Source organism: Heterodontus francisci, chromosome 8 (assembly GCF_036365525.1).
Source record: "Heterodontus francisci isolate sHetFra1 chromosome 8, sHetFra1.hap1, whole genome shotgun sequence".
In the NCBI taxonomy this organism is placed as follows: domain Eukaryota; kingdom Metazoa; phylum Chordata; class Chondrichthyes; order Heterodontiformes; family Heterodontidae; genus Heterodontus; species Heterodontus francisci.
In genome coordinates, this window is record NC_090378.1 from 69,696,789 (window position 1) to 69,709,512 (window position 12,724).

The 12,724-nt window shown below is 47.7% G+C and overlaps 1 protein-coding gene across 1 annotated transcript in view; it reads right to left on the minus strand.

Moving 5' to 3' along the window:
- pde4ba (phosphodiesterase 4B, cAMP-specific a) overlaps positions 1-12,724 on the minus strand; it is an 832,714-nt gene that overhangs the window by 632,499 nt on the left and 187,491 nt on the right. The gene's annotated exons all lie outside the window — the stretch shown is intronic.

The window sequence follows — 12,724 nt, forward strand, 5'->3', positions numbered from 1 at the left end:
GAGAGTCAGTGAACAATTGGATAAAAATTGGTTTAAGGACAGAAAATAGCGAGTCGTGGTAAATGGTTGTTTTCCAGACTAGTGGACAGTGGTGTTCCCCGAGGGTTAGTCCTAGGACCACTGCTTTTTTTGCGATACATAAATGACTTGGATCTTGGAATACAGAGTAGAATTTCAATTTTTAAAAATTCGTTCATGGGATGTGGGTGTCGCTGGCAAGGCCCGTCCCTAATTGCTCTTGACAACTGAATGGCTTGCAATGCTATTTCAGAGTGTGCAGTTAAATGCTGTGGGTCTGGAATCACATGTAGGCCAGACCAGGTAAGGATGGCAGATTTCCTTCACTAATGGACGTTAGTGAACCAGATGGATTTTTCTGACAATCGATGTTAGCTGCATGGCACCACTACTGATATTAGCATTCAATTCAAGATTTTTATGAATTAATTAATTTATGGGCGGCACAGTGGCGCAGAGGTTAGCACCGCAGCCTCACAGCTCCAGCAACCCGAGTTCAATTCTGGGTACTGCCTGTGTGGAGTTTGCAAGTTCTCCCTGTGTTTGCGTGGGTTTTCGCCGGGTGCTCCGGTTTCCTCCCACCACCAAAAGACTTGCAGGTTGATAGGTAAATTGGCCATTATAAATTGCCCCTAGTATAGGTAGGTGGTAGGGGAATAGAGGGACAGGTGGGGATGTGGTAGGAATATGGGATTAGTGTAGGATTAGTATAAATGGGTGGTTGATTGTCGGCACAGACTTGGTGGGCCGAAGGGCCTGTTTCAGTGCTGTATCTCTAAATAAATAAAAAATAATAATTGGATTTAAATCCCACCAGATGCCATGGTGAAATTTGAACCCTTGTCCCCAGGGCATTAGCCTAGGCCTCTGGATTACTAGTTCAGTGGCATTACCACTGCACCACCGCCTCCTTCAAGACTGAGACTGATTTTTAAGCTCTCAGGGAATCAAGGGATATGGGGAGCAGGCAGGAAAGTGGAGTTGAGGTAGAAGATCAGCCATGATCATATTGAATGATGGAGCATGCTTGAGGGAATGAATGGTCTACTCCTGCTCCTATTTATTTATTTAGAGATACAGCACTGAAACAGGCCCTTCGGTCCACCAAGTCTGTGCCGACCAACAACCACCCATTTATACTAATCCTACATTAATCCCATATTCTCTACCACATCCCCTCCATTCTCCTACCACCTACCTACACTAGGGGCAATTTATAATGGCCAATTTACCTATCAACCTGCAAGTCTTTGGTTGTGGGAGGAAACCGGAGCACCCAGCGGAAACCCACGCAGACACAGGGAGAACTTGCAAACTCCGCACAGGCAGTACCCAGAACTGAACCCGGGTCGCTGGAGCTGTGAGGCTGCAGTGCTAACCACTGCGCCACTGTGCCGCCCTAATGTTCTGGGTTCCTCATTGCATGTGCAGAAGCAAATGAATTCACCCTTCGATTTCTATTGTCTAGGTAACAAGCGAGTAACACATCAAGCAACTGAAATTATGTAAACTGCAAAAGAAAATTCCTTGGGAGTGTTATTGTCTTGTATATTAGAAGGTTTGTTATATATTAATATATCTGATGTAAGAGATATTTATAATTTTCACCAAGTTCTGTCCAAAATGCACGCTTGAGTTTCTCTTACAGATGATGATCCGCATTCCTTTCACTTTCCAGTACTTTAAAAAAAATCTCAAATACAGTTATTTCTTTTACTTCATTAAAACAAAGTAATAATGAAGACTTTAGCTTTGTGCTTACTGCATTGCTTTTGGCAGAGGGCAAATTTTTATGCAAAAATGACTGCAGCCTTGCAATTTCCCAACTAAACATACATATTTGCATTTGTTACTGTCAGAAGATCCATTTTGGTTAACAATTTGAAACCTCGACGCCAGAGGAAAATTGTGCAATTTTCATGAAGCTCAGCATACTTCATAACCAATCTTAAATCCTGACCTACAAGTACTATAACCTTGTGATGTTTCCATGATGGCACAAGTTAATATTTTGTCGTAATATACTGCACTGGCCGAGAAACATCTCAGATGGCTCAGATAGCACTTACAATTTCCTGTAAAAAAAGCCAAGAAACGTCAACACAAATATCGCAATACCATTCTTCTCATTTTCTGCGTATAAATAAAGGGGCATATACCCAATATATCAGACAGAAATATCCCATTGTCACATAAACTACCTTTATGGTCTATAAGTGAGAATGTCAGCTCTGCTCTTAGATGTTTTAAGGAACTACATCCGTTAGGAACTGGATCAGAACTGCTCCAGGCTCAAATCTAATAGAACAGTGAGGCAGATTTTATCTTGTCAATCAGGGCTGAATCTAAAACCACACAAAACAAAAGGTAAAATATAGGAACATAGAAAAAACAGAAGACAAGAAAAGACCAGTTGATCCATCAAGCCTGTCCAATACCGTCATGGCGTAACTTCTGCACACCATAACTTCCATTTGTCCCATCAGCTGAGCCATGTCCCATGACAGGGAAAAAAAGAGAAAAAAGAAACTTATTTAGGCCAATTTAGGGAAAATTTCTGGGAAATTCCTTTCTCAGTCCAAAGGCAGTCAAACAAGACGCAGGAGACCACAGACTGGGAGAAGTCTCCAGTACCCACCTACCTATATGTGAAATTATGTTAGCTGCACTCAGCAACTTGTTCAGATCTCTTTTGTTTGCAGTGAATCCATACACACTGCGGGCTGAATTTAATGAGCCTGCCGCCATCTCGTGCGTCACATGTAGCCATTTAACATAATGGATGTGGCGGCAGGTGAGACACCGATCACGGCAGCAGCTGACATCGGAATAAGTGCTGGTGCCATTTTTAGAAGCCCTCCAGCTCTGCATTCACTCCTTCCTTGCATTCTACAGAAGGTCATTTTGCTGTTACACTCAGAAATTCACATCTCTGTCAATTTTAACAATCATCCCTTCCAGGAAAACTGAAGAGGATGGCAGAGGTCAGACCAAGGGTGGTCTCACGCTTTAGTGATGCCTCTCTGCTGATGATTCTCTTCCAGGCTGTAAGGGAAAGGCAGGAGGTTCTCTTCCCCAACGATGGCAAGGGAGGCCATCCGGCCTGACCAAGCAAGCCTGCAAGGAGATCGCAGAGGGGATCAGCAGCCATGGGGTCACCCAATGTAACTGGGTTCAGTGCAGGAAAAGGGTCAATGACCTCCTACATTCAGCCAAGGTGAATGCTGTGTTCCAAGTTTTCTTCTGGGCTTTGGCCATCACTACAGGGTGTTCGAAATGGTGACGGTGCCACTGCCATCATGACGGATGCACGGCTGCATCCGGGAAATAAGCCACCCTCGTTCATAGCTCAGCCCCTGTAAATCCCATGATAGCTTGAGTTAGAATGAGATACATCACATCCCCCAGTAGGTGACAAGGGACCCATGGTAACAGATCAGTCATGGTGAAACATATGCCACTTTCTAATTTCACCATCCTTACTCTTGCAGGAGAAGAGGGCCCATATAAGGAGGGAGGTGGCCAGGAATGGTGGCAGTGTCCCAGATATTCGCCATCTCAACTAGGCCAAAGAAGAGGCCATTGAACTAACGGGGAGCCAAGGTGGATGCGCTATATATGACCAGGAGACTTGGGTCCCTGCACAAGAACATGATTATTGCCATTCATTTAAAAACTCATTAATGATGGAGAGCCATCTCAGGCATGTTTGCCATAATTGCATATGTGCAGCCTAACCCACACGTTGTATCTTGCAGGTTGGCGTTCGCAGGTGACTGCAGCCTCAGAAGGATAGCCGTCAACCTCTGAGAAGGAGCAGCACTGAGGATGCACCATTCCATGTCTCTCCTGCACCTTCCACCAGCACAGATACTTTCACCTCAGTGGGTAACTGATCACCATTAGTATCAGGATCACTATGAGAGCTCTGCACACGCACCCGAGCAGCTGAGACAGCCGAAGCCTCTGACAGTTGGAGGACTGTGGGTGACCAGGCTGATGCTGAGCCCCAAGCTATGACGAGACTCTGTTGTTGACAGCACAGGGCATGCTGGAGTTGCAGGGAGAAGTAAGGTAACATCTGGCGGAGATGTTAGAGGCCATGCACAGCCATGAGCGGACGATGGAGAAGTCCATCTATGACATGACTGTTGCCATGTCCCAGGCATACTAGTGCATGCCTTTCTCAATCTAGAGGTTGGCGACCCTCATGGAGAGCCAGATTCCACAGATATGCCAGGACCTGCACACCATCGCCTTGGCCCTGCGCTCAAATCAGCAGTGGCAAGGCAAGGGAAGGACTAGGAGCTTGGTGACTATTCCCGCTGCTAGTCTTTCTCTGGTTATCAGGGAGGTTCCAGTGAGCCTTGAAAGGGAGGAGGAGAGGCTGCGGCTCCCCTCAGGGCGCTTCTAGTTTGGACACCGGCTCCTCCACCAGTGAGCACAGTTCCAGCAGCCACGACATCTGAGGTGAGTCCTGCACGTGTGCAGGAAACCCTTAAGCAGCCGGGGCCCTCCAGGCCTCAGGAACCCAGAGGACGGCCGCCAAAGTCATCTCAGGCCAAGGGGCAGCCTGATCAGCAGCTAGCGCAGGAGTCACACAGCGTAGGTGCACCTGCAAGGGTATTAAGAAAATCATCGAGCCACACTTGGGTAATCAAGGGTGATGCCAATATGTTTTGTGGAATGTAATTAAACACTGTTTTGTTCAAATCATTAGCCATCATTGTGTGAAAACTATGTACCAACATGCCTTAATTGTGAGCCTCTGAATTCCACCCTACCCCTTAAGTGCAGTGCCAATGTGACCACAATTATCATGGCAATGTGACTACATATCTAATTAACATATGCTGTCCTGTGGGCACCAACACACAATGCAGCTGGTCGGCATTCAGACAGCACAGATGCAAAGGAGTCGGAACACTACATACACGAAGTTCAGTCTTTATTGGATTCTCTTTGAGTAGACATCAGTGTGGCTGAAAGCGCGTCATTATGAGGTTGGCTCTTGCCTCCTTTGCGCGTCACTCACTACATCCGGCCTCCATTGCACTGTTATCATCTTCCATAGCTGCTTGACCCTGTCTCTCCTCTGCGTCCTCTTTGTCGGAGGATGTTTGTCGCTTAGGCATATCTTCCTCATGTAAGGCCTTCCCCCTCTTTAGTGCTAGATTGTGCAGAATACAGCAGACCACCATGATATACGAGAACCTCACTGGGGCATATTTCAGAGCTCCACCTGATCGATCAAGGCAGCAGAACCTCATCTTGAGCAGCCCAATGGCTGGCTCGATGGTCACTCGGATGGCAGTGGCAAGTGTTGTACCCTCTCCTCTGTTGCATTGTGAGCGTTCCTCACAGGTGTCAGAAGCCATGTCTTCAATGGGTAACAAAAACAAGAAATGCTGGAATCACTCAGCAGGTCTGGCAGCATCTGTGGAAAGAGAAGCAGAGTTAACGTTTCGGGTCAGTGACCCTTCTTCGGAACTGCCTTAATTGTGAGCCTCTGAATTCCATGGGTAGCCCTTGTTCCCTGGTGAGCGGGGGGGATTGAAAAGCTGAGGCACCTGGGACTGTCAAAGTATGTCGGCACGTGGCTGCTTCCCATGGTGGTCACAGACCAGATGAACATTTATTGAATGGAAGCCCTTCCTGTTGATGAAGGCAGCTGGCTGCTCCATTTGAGCCTTGATGGCAACATGCGTGTAATCTATTTCACCATGCACCTGTGGGAATCCAGCTATGGCCTGGAAATTGATGGCTCTCTCAGCCTGACTGGCTCTGTCCAGTAGTATACATAGTCACCGGGCCTCTTTAGAAGAGCACTGGTCACCTCCTTGATGCAGCGGTGCACTGTGGCCCGGGAGATCCCACACATGTCTCCAATGGATCCCTGGAAAGCTCTAGATGCACAGTTTAGTGCCACAGTAACCTTTAGGGCCATTGGCATAGAGCGACCTCCAAATCCCATAAGTCACAAATTATCCTGCAGAAGGCCTGTGACGGCCTCCCTGGAGAGCCGTAGTTTTCGCTGACAGTGTAACTCGGACATCTGGAGATAGGTGATGCGAGGCCTGGAGACACTGGCGTACATGGGCCCTTCTTGGCCTGGCTGACTGCTGCTGTTCTCGTTGTGGAGTTTCAGGGTCAGGCGCAGTTGCCTATTGGGCCTGCCTCCATTGGAGGTGCCTCAATACACCAAGGGGATCAAAAAATATCGGGTGTATAAGACTCAAGGCAGGTGTCCTGGGGCCTTCGGATTGCCTATGCAACTATGCTCATCAATATTTGCTCGTCTGGATGCCTGATGTGCCTCAATTAATGATTACTGTTGGGCTACTATCTTTTTCAGCTGTGTGAGACATCACACACATTACAACTTCATTTATGATACCCTCTAATGGCCCCCCAATACAAACAACCTAGCCCCTTGCAGAGCCCTCAAATATACATAGTTCCCTTGCAGAGCCTGCCGGTACACACAGCTCTCTTGCAGAGCTCCTCGATGCACACAATCCCTTGCAGTGCGCACCCCCCACCCCCCCCCGATACACACAGCCACTTGCAGAGCCCGCTGATACACACAGCCCCATTGCAGGGCTCGCCCATACACAGCCCCCTTCCACAGCTCCCCAATACATACAGCCCTCTTGCAGTGCCCCCCGCCCTGATACACACAGCACCCTTGCAGAGCCCCCTGGTACACACACCTGGTACACACAGCCCCCTTGCAGAGTCACCCGATACACACAGCCCTCTTGCAGGGCTCCCCGATACACACAGGCCACCTGATACACACAACCTCCTTGCAGACCCTAAATCAGCAGAGCAGCAATGGCTGCAGAACCCCACACTTCCCCTATGCTGCAATGGTCAGGATGACTTTCACCTCGATGCTGCCAACTTTTAATGGTTGCAAAGCTGAAGGCACGTTGAGTGCCACACGCCATCCATAAAATCACGCTCCAGTCATTAAAATGGAAAAAATTACATTTAAATTAACGCTAGACAGGATTTCACCAATTTAAATTAGGTTGCTGTCGTATTGGAGAGTCAATACCACCATGGTACTTCCCCACCTCTGACGAAATTGGAACACTACGGAGCGGCGTTGGGTTTCGGGGCGACCGGTTCCACAGAAATTCTACGTTCCCCCACATCACCAAACCCGCCTTAAATGGGAGCACAAAATTCAGCCCAGCATGTGCCCAGCAACTGCTTCAGATACAAAAACTGTCTGCAAAAAGTATCTCCTGACATAAAATCTAGTTATATGGCTTATGTGATTTATACTCATGTCTTTGATCCTTCCTAACCTATCTAGTTTGAATCTTCTTTGGCCTCCTTGTCTCGAGAGACAATGGGTAAACACCTAGAGGTGGTCAGTGGTTTGTGAAGCAGTGGCTGGAGTGGCTATAAAGGCCAATTCTAGAGTGACAGACTTCCACAGGCGCTGCAGATAAAATTGGTTGTCGGGGCCGTTACACAGTTGGCTCTCTCCTTGTGCTTCTGTCTTTTTTCCTGCCAACAGCTAAGTCTCTTCGACTAACCACACTTTAGCCCCACCTTTATGGCTGTCCGCCAGTTCTGGCGATCACTGGCAACTGACTCCCACGACTTGTGGTCAATGTCAAAGGACTTCATGTTGCGTTTGCAGACGTCTTTAAAGCGGAGACATGGACGGCCAGTGGGTCTAATACCAGTGACGAGCTCGCTGTACAATGTGTCCTTGGGGATCCCACCATCTTCCATGCGGCTCACATGGCCAAGCCATCTCAAGCGCCGCTGGCTCAGTAGGGTATACATGCTGGGGATGTTGGCCGCCTCGAGGATTTCTGAGTTGGAGGTACGGTCCTGCCACCTCATGCCAAGGATTCTCCGGAGACAGCGAAGATGGAATGAATTGAGACGTTGCTTTTGGCTGACATACGTTGTCCAGGCGTCGCTGCTGTAGAGCAAGGTACTGAGGACACAGGCTTGATACACTCGGACTCTTGTGTTCCGTGTCAGTGCGCATTTTACCACACTCTCTTGGCCAGTCTGGACATGGCAGCGGATGCCTTTCCCATGTGCTTGTTGATTTCTGCATCGAGCGACAGGTTACTGGTGATAGTGGAGCCTAGGTAGGTGAACTCTTGAACCACTTCCATAGCGTGGTCGCCGATATTGATGGATGGAGAATTTCTGACGTCCTGTCCCATGATGTTCGTTTTCTTGAGGCTGATGGTTAGGCCAAATTCGTTGCAGGCAGCCGCAATCCTGTCGATGAGTCTCTGCAGACACTCTTCAGTGTGAGATGTTAATGCAGCATTGTCAGAAAAGAGGAGTTCCCTGATCACGACCTTCCGTACTTTGGTCTTTGCCCTCAGACGGGCAAGGTTGAACAACCTGCCATCTGATCTTGTGTGGAGGAAAATTCCTTCTTCTGAAGACTTGAACGCATGTGAGAGCAGCAGGGAGAAGAAGATCCCAAACAGTGTAGGTGCGAGAACACAGCCCTATTTTACACCACTCAGGAAAGTTTGAATAGTCTTTGCATATTACCAATTTATTTTGTGATATGTATGGTACTTGCATGCTGTTAACTGAACACTAGATGGCCCCTGATGGCAGTAAGATCATAACAGTAATTACACTCCAATATCCTACTGTATTGCTATTGTTATTCTTTAACAGAACATTCTAGAGGGCCTGGAATCAAAACAGCTAGTTATTGCCACACTAATTTGAGTGCTTATTCGAACATAACAATTTGAAGATCCCAATCAAGACTCTCTAAAGTATATGCTTTTCTAGAGTAAAAGGCTCCAGCTCTCTAAGGATCTTTAAACTAGAGATCAATGTAATCAAACCCTGCATATAACAGCACCAAAATCGGACACAGAATTCAGTACAAGTCCTAACCAAGGCCTTGTACAAAGATAGAACAATATTTCTTGTATTTTAATCCTAGCAATACATACTACCACTCTATTTGCTTTTGCAATGGCCTTAAGGCACAGTCAAAGATTCGAACATCCAGATCCTCCTCCAACTCAGTAACCTTCAAGTTGAATCCTATATGATGTACACATGTTTAGTGCTGCTCCTTCCCACATGCATGATGCCACATTTATCTCCATTAAAAACATATCTGAAAGACATCAGGTTTGGGTCCATTACAGCAACAGATCTGGATCTGGCTGCAATCTGTTTTTCTTATCTAAGATTCTTAAACCCATGGAGATCTTTGTATCATCCACAAATCTGCAGACAGTACACCCAAACCCATTATTCAGAATTAGCTCGTTGTAGCTGTGTTGAATTTCATGTCTAGCATTATCAAAGTAAAAATTCAATAAAGCCCATTAGCAGGCGCAGAGATCACAATGTGCAATTACCCCATGTCTAGTCAAGGTGATGCAGGAGGCATGCAAACTTTGGGCTGCCTGCTGATCACCTTGCTTGTGACGTGCAGCCCAACACTAAATGGACTGCTGACCAACTGCACGCTCAGCAAGAGTCCAGGTAGGTGTGTGGCTAGCAAATTATAGCTAGTCTGCACTTCCTAAAGGCAGCCTCTTAAAGGGGATGTATATTTAGGCTGCAGCAACTGGTGGAATTGTTCGTGAAAGTCTTTCAGAGTAGGAATAAGACTACCAATGGAGCAGTAGATCAGAGAGCGGGCTCCGAGGTTCTCCGATGCAACACTGGAGATCTTACTCTGGTAGTTTGAAAGGAGGAGAGAGGTGATGTTTCCACAGTGAGCCAAGAGGCCCTCCGGGCACATACTGCAAAAAGAATTGGAGCAGGTGGTCAATTCAAGGAATCTGGCCCCGACGACCTGGTTGCAGTGCTGGAAAAGGTTCAATGAACTCACACAGGTGGTCAAGGTCAATGAATGCATCTTCAAATGTCATCTACCAACTGCACCGCCAATCTCTCTCACTGCTCAATATCACACCCCGATAAGTCATCCATCAGCAATCAGTGCAGTGGAGGCTGGGTCACTGGATATATCCAAGGCTGAGTTAGACAGATTTTTGATCTACAAGGCAGTCAAGAGTTATGGTGGGGGGGCAGGCAGGAAAGTGGAGTTAAGACCACAATCAGATCAGCCATGATCTTATTGAATGGCGAAGCAGGCTCAAAGGAACTAAATGGCCTACTCTTGCTCCTATTTCTTATGATCTTATAATCAGAACTCATGCCTAACATTCAGATGCTCCATCTCACCCTCACACACTTTCCAATGCTGCAGACCTCAGATCTGCATCTTTCAGATTCCACATATTTTCAGCTATTCAGCTATGACAGGCACATCACTCAAATAGTTTGTAACATACTCATTGATACTTTTCCCTCTCTCTGTAAGACAAAGTCGCACATAATAGGAAGGAGCATAAGAGAACAGTTGTGGGGGTGGGGGGGGGCTGGTGGTGGGATTCAGGTCGGCATACCTACATCTTCTAAGCCCCTTGCAGGAGACAGTGCTGCGAAATATTGGGCCAGCAGCAACTGAACAATCTGTGCTCCAGCAGATTTCTGGGATTGCTGAGCCACCACCTCGGAGGAGTGGCAGTGGCTTTGTGGAGCACGAATCTGCTGTCCTCTCTCAGGAGTCAGCATTTGTTCTCCCATCACTGCTACTCCACCAGCTGCCTTACTGGTACCTCTCAGCCAGCCAGCCCAAACGGCCACCGTTTATGCTGAAGTGTTGCAGCCCGAAGCTGTTCCCTCAAGTCCAGAGCTGCTCGGGAGTCTCCTGCAAGGCCATCTGCAGTCTCCCCCACTGAGAGTCAGCAGCCACCCACCAGCCACACTGCAGCCACTGGTGTTGCACTGCATAGAAGGCAGGGCAAGGCAAAGGCAGATGGAAGACAGGCACTGAGGGAATGAACAAGGTTCAGTTTTGTATGCAGTATGTGTTGTTCGATCAAGCTATTATAGAATGGGTTTTTTGTAGTGTCTTTCATTTCAGGATTTTGAGCAAAAGGATGCTGTGATTGTCTGCAGAAGGATGGAAAGATGGGGAAATTGCAGATCAGCAGCGATGTGGGGTTGAAATTTTAGAGGAACCGGAGTCTGCCTTTTTAATATTCGTTTATGTCATGTGGACATCACAGGCAAAGCCAACATTTATTGCCCATTCCTAGTTGCCCTTAAGAATGTGGTAGGGAGCCACTTTCTTGAAGTGCTGCTGTCTTTGTGGTATAGGTACACTCATAGTGCTGTTAGCGAGGGATTCTCAGAATTTTGGCATAGCAACAGTGATATATATAACGGTGATATATTTCCAAGTCAGGATGGTGTGTGACTTGGAGCGGAGGTTGCAGGTAATGTTCCCATGCGGCTGCTGCCCTTGTCCTTCTAGGTGGTAGAGGCTGTGGGTTTAGACGGTGCTGTTGAAAGAGCCTTGGTGAGTTGCTGCAGTGCATCTTGTAGATGGTACACACTGCTGCCAATGTGTGGCCATGGTGGAGGGAGTGAATGTTTAAGGTGATGGATGGGGTGCCAATCAAGCGGCCTCGGATGGTGTCGAGCTTCTTGAGTGTTGTTGGGGCTGCACTCATCCAGGCAAGTGAAGAGTATTCCATCACACTTCTGATTTGTGCCTTGTAGATGGTGGACAGGCTTTGGGGAGTCAGGAGGAGAGTTACTCACCACAGAGCTCCCAGCCTCTCACCTGCTCTTGTAGGTCTTTATGTGGCTGGTCTAGTTATGTTTCTGGACAATGGTGGTCCCCTGGATGTGTATGGCGGGGGATTCAGCGATGATAATGCTGTTGAATGTCAAGAGGAAATGGTTAGATTCTTTCTTGTTGGAGATGGTCATTGCCTGACACGTCTGAGGTGCAAATGTCCAGAGCGATGCCTTCTCCCTTCCTCCTCCTGAGGTCCACGCCGAAGACTGGGTGGCAAACGCTGCATCCTCACGAGAGCCAGGTTGTGGAGGATGCAGCAGACCACCATGAATTCGGAGACAAGCTCCGGCGAGTATTGGAGGGCAACCCTGAGCGGTACTAGCAGTGGAATCATTGTTTTACAAGGCCGATGGTTTACACCATGACGTTCTGGTGGCAGCACGGCTCTTGTTGTCCACACACCGTCCATACATGTGTTGGGTGGAGGAGGAGAGCCATGAACCATGTGTAAAGCAGTTACCCCTTGTCACCAGCAGCCAGCCTCTAGTTCGTCATTGTGGCTCGAATGTGGTGGGAACGGCTGACTGTGCAAGATGAAAACATCATAACCACTGCCAGGATAGCAGGCATTCACCTACATAATTCTTTGTGCCAGGTCATACACCAACTTCACGTTAAGGGAATGGAACCCTTTGCAATTCTGCTATATCTCCCTTTTAATATGCGGTGCTTGCAGAGCCACATGCAGTCAATAACTCACTGCTCCATTGTGAACCTTGTTATCCTGGCAAAGCCAGACGTCCTGCTTCACTCTGGTTAGAGAAAAGATTATGAAGTTTCCTCTCCTGGCATACCTTTTGCCTACCTGATGCAGCAACGCACTATAAACTATGAGTCATTGGCAATGTCAGCAGCTCCAGCCCGGAAGTAACCGCTTGAGTAGAAACTGATCTTCAGAGCCACCAGCAAAGTCATCCTCAATCTGCTCTGTGGCTGACACAGTCCAGTGACCACCTCCTTGGTGAAACATAGCAGCTTCAGCACTGCTCCTGCCTGAGGTGGAGGTAGGAGAGGTGCTCC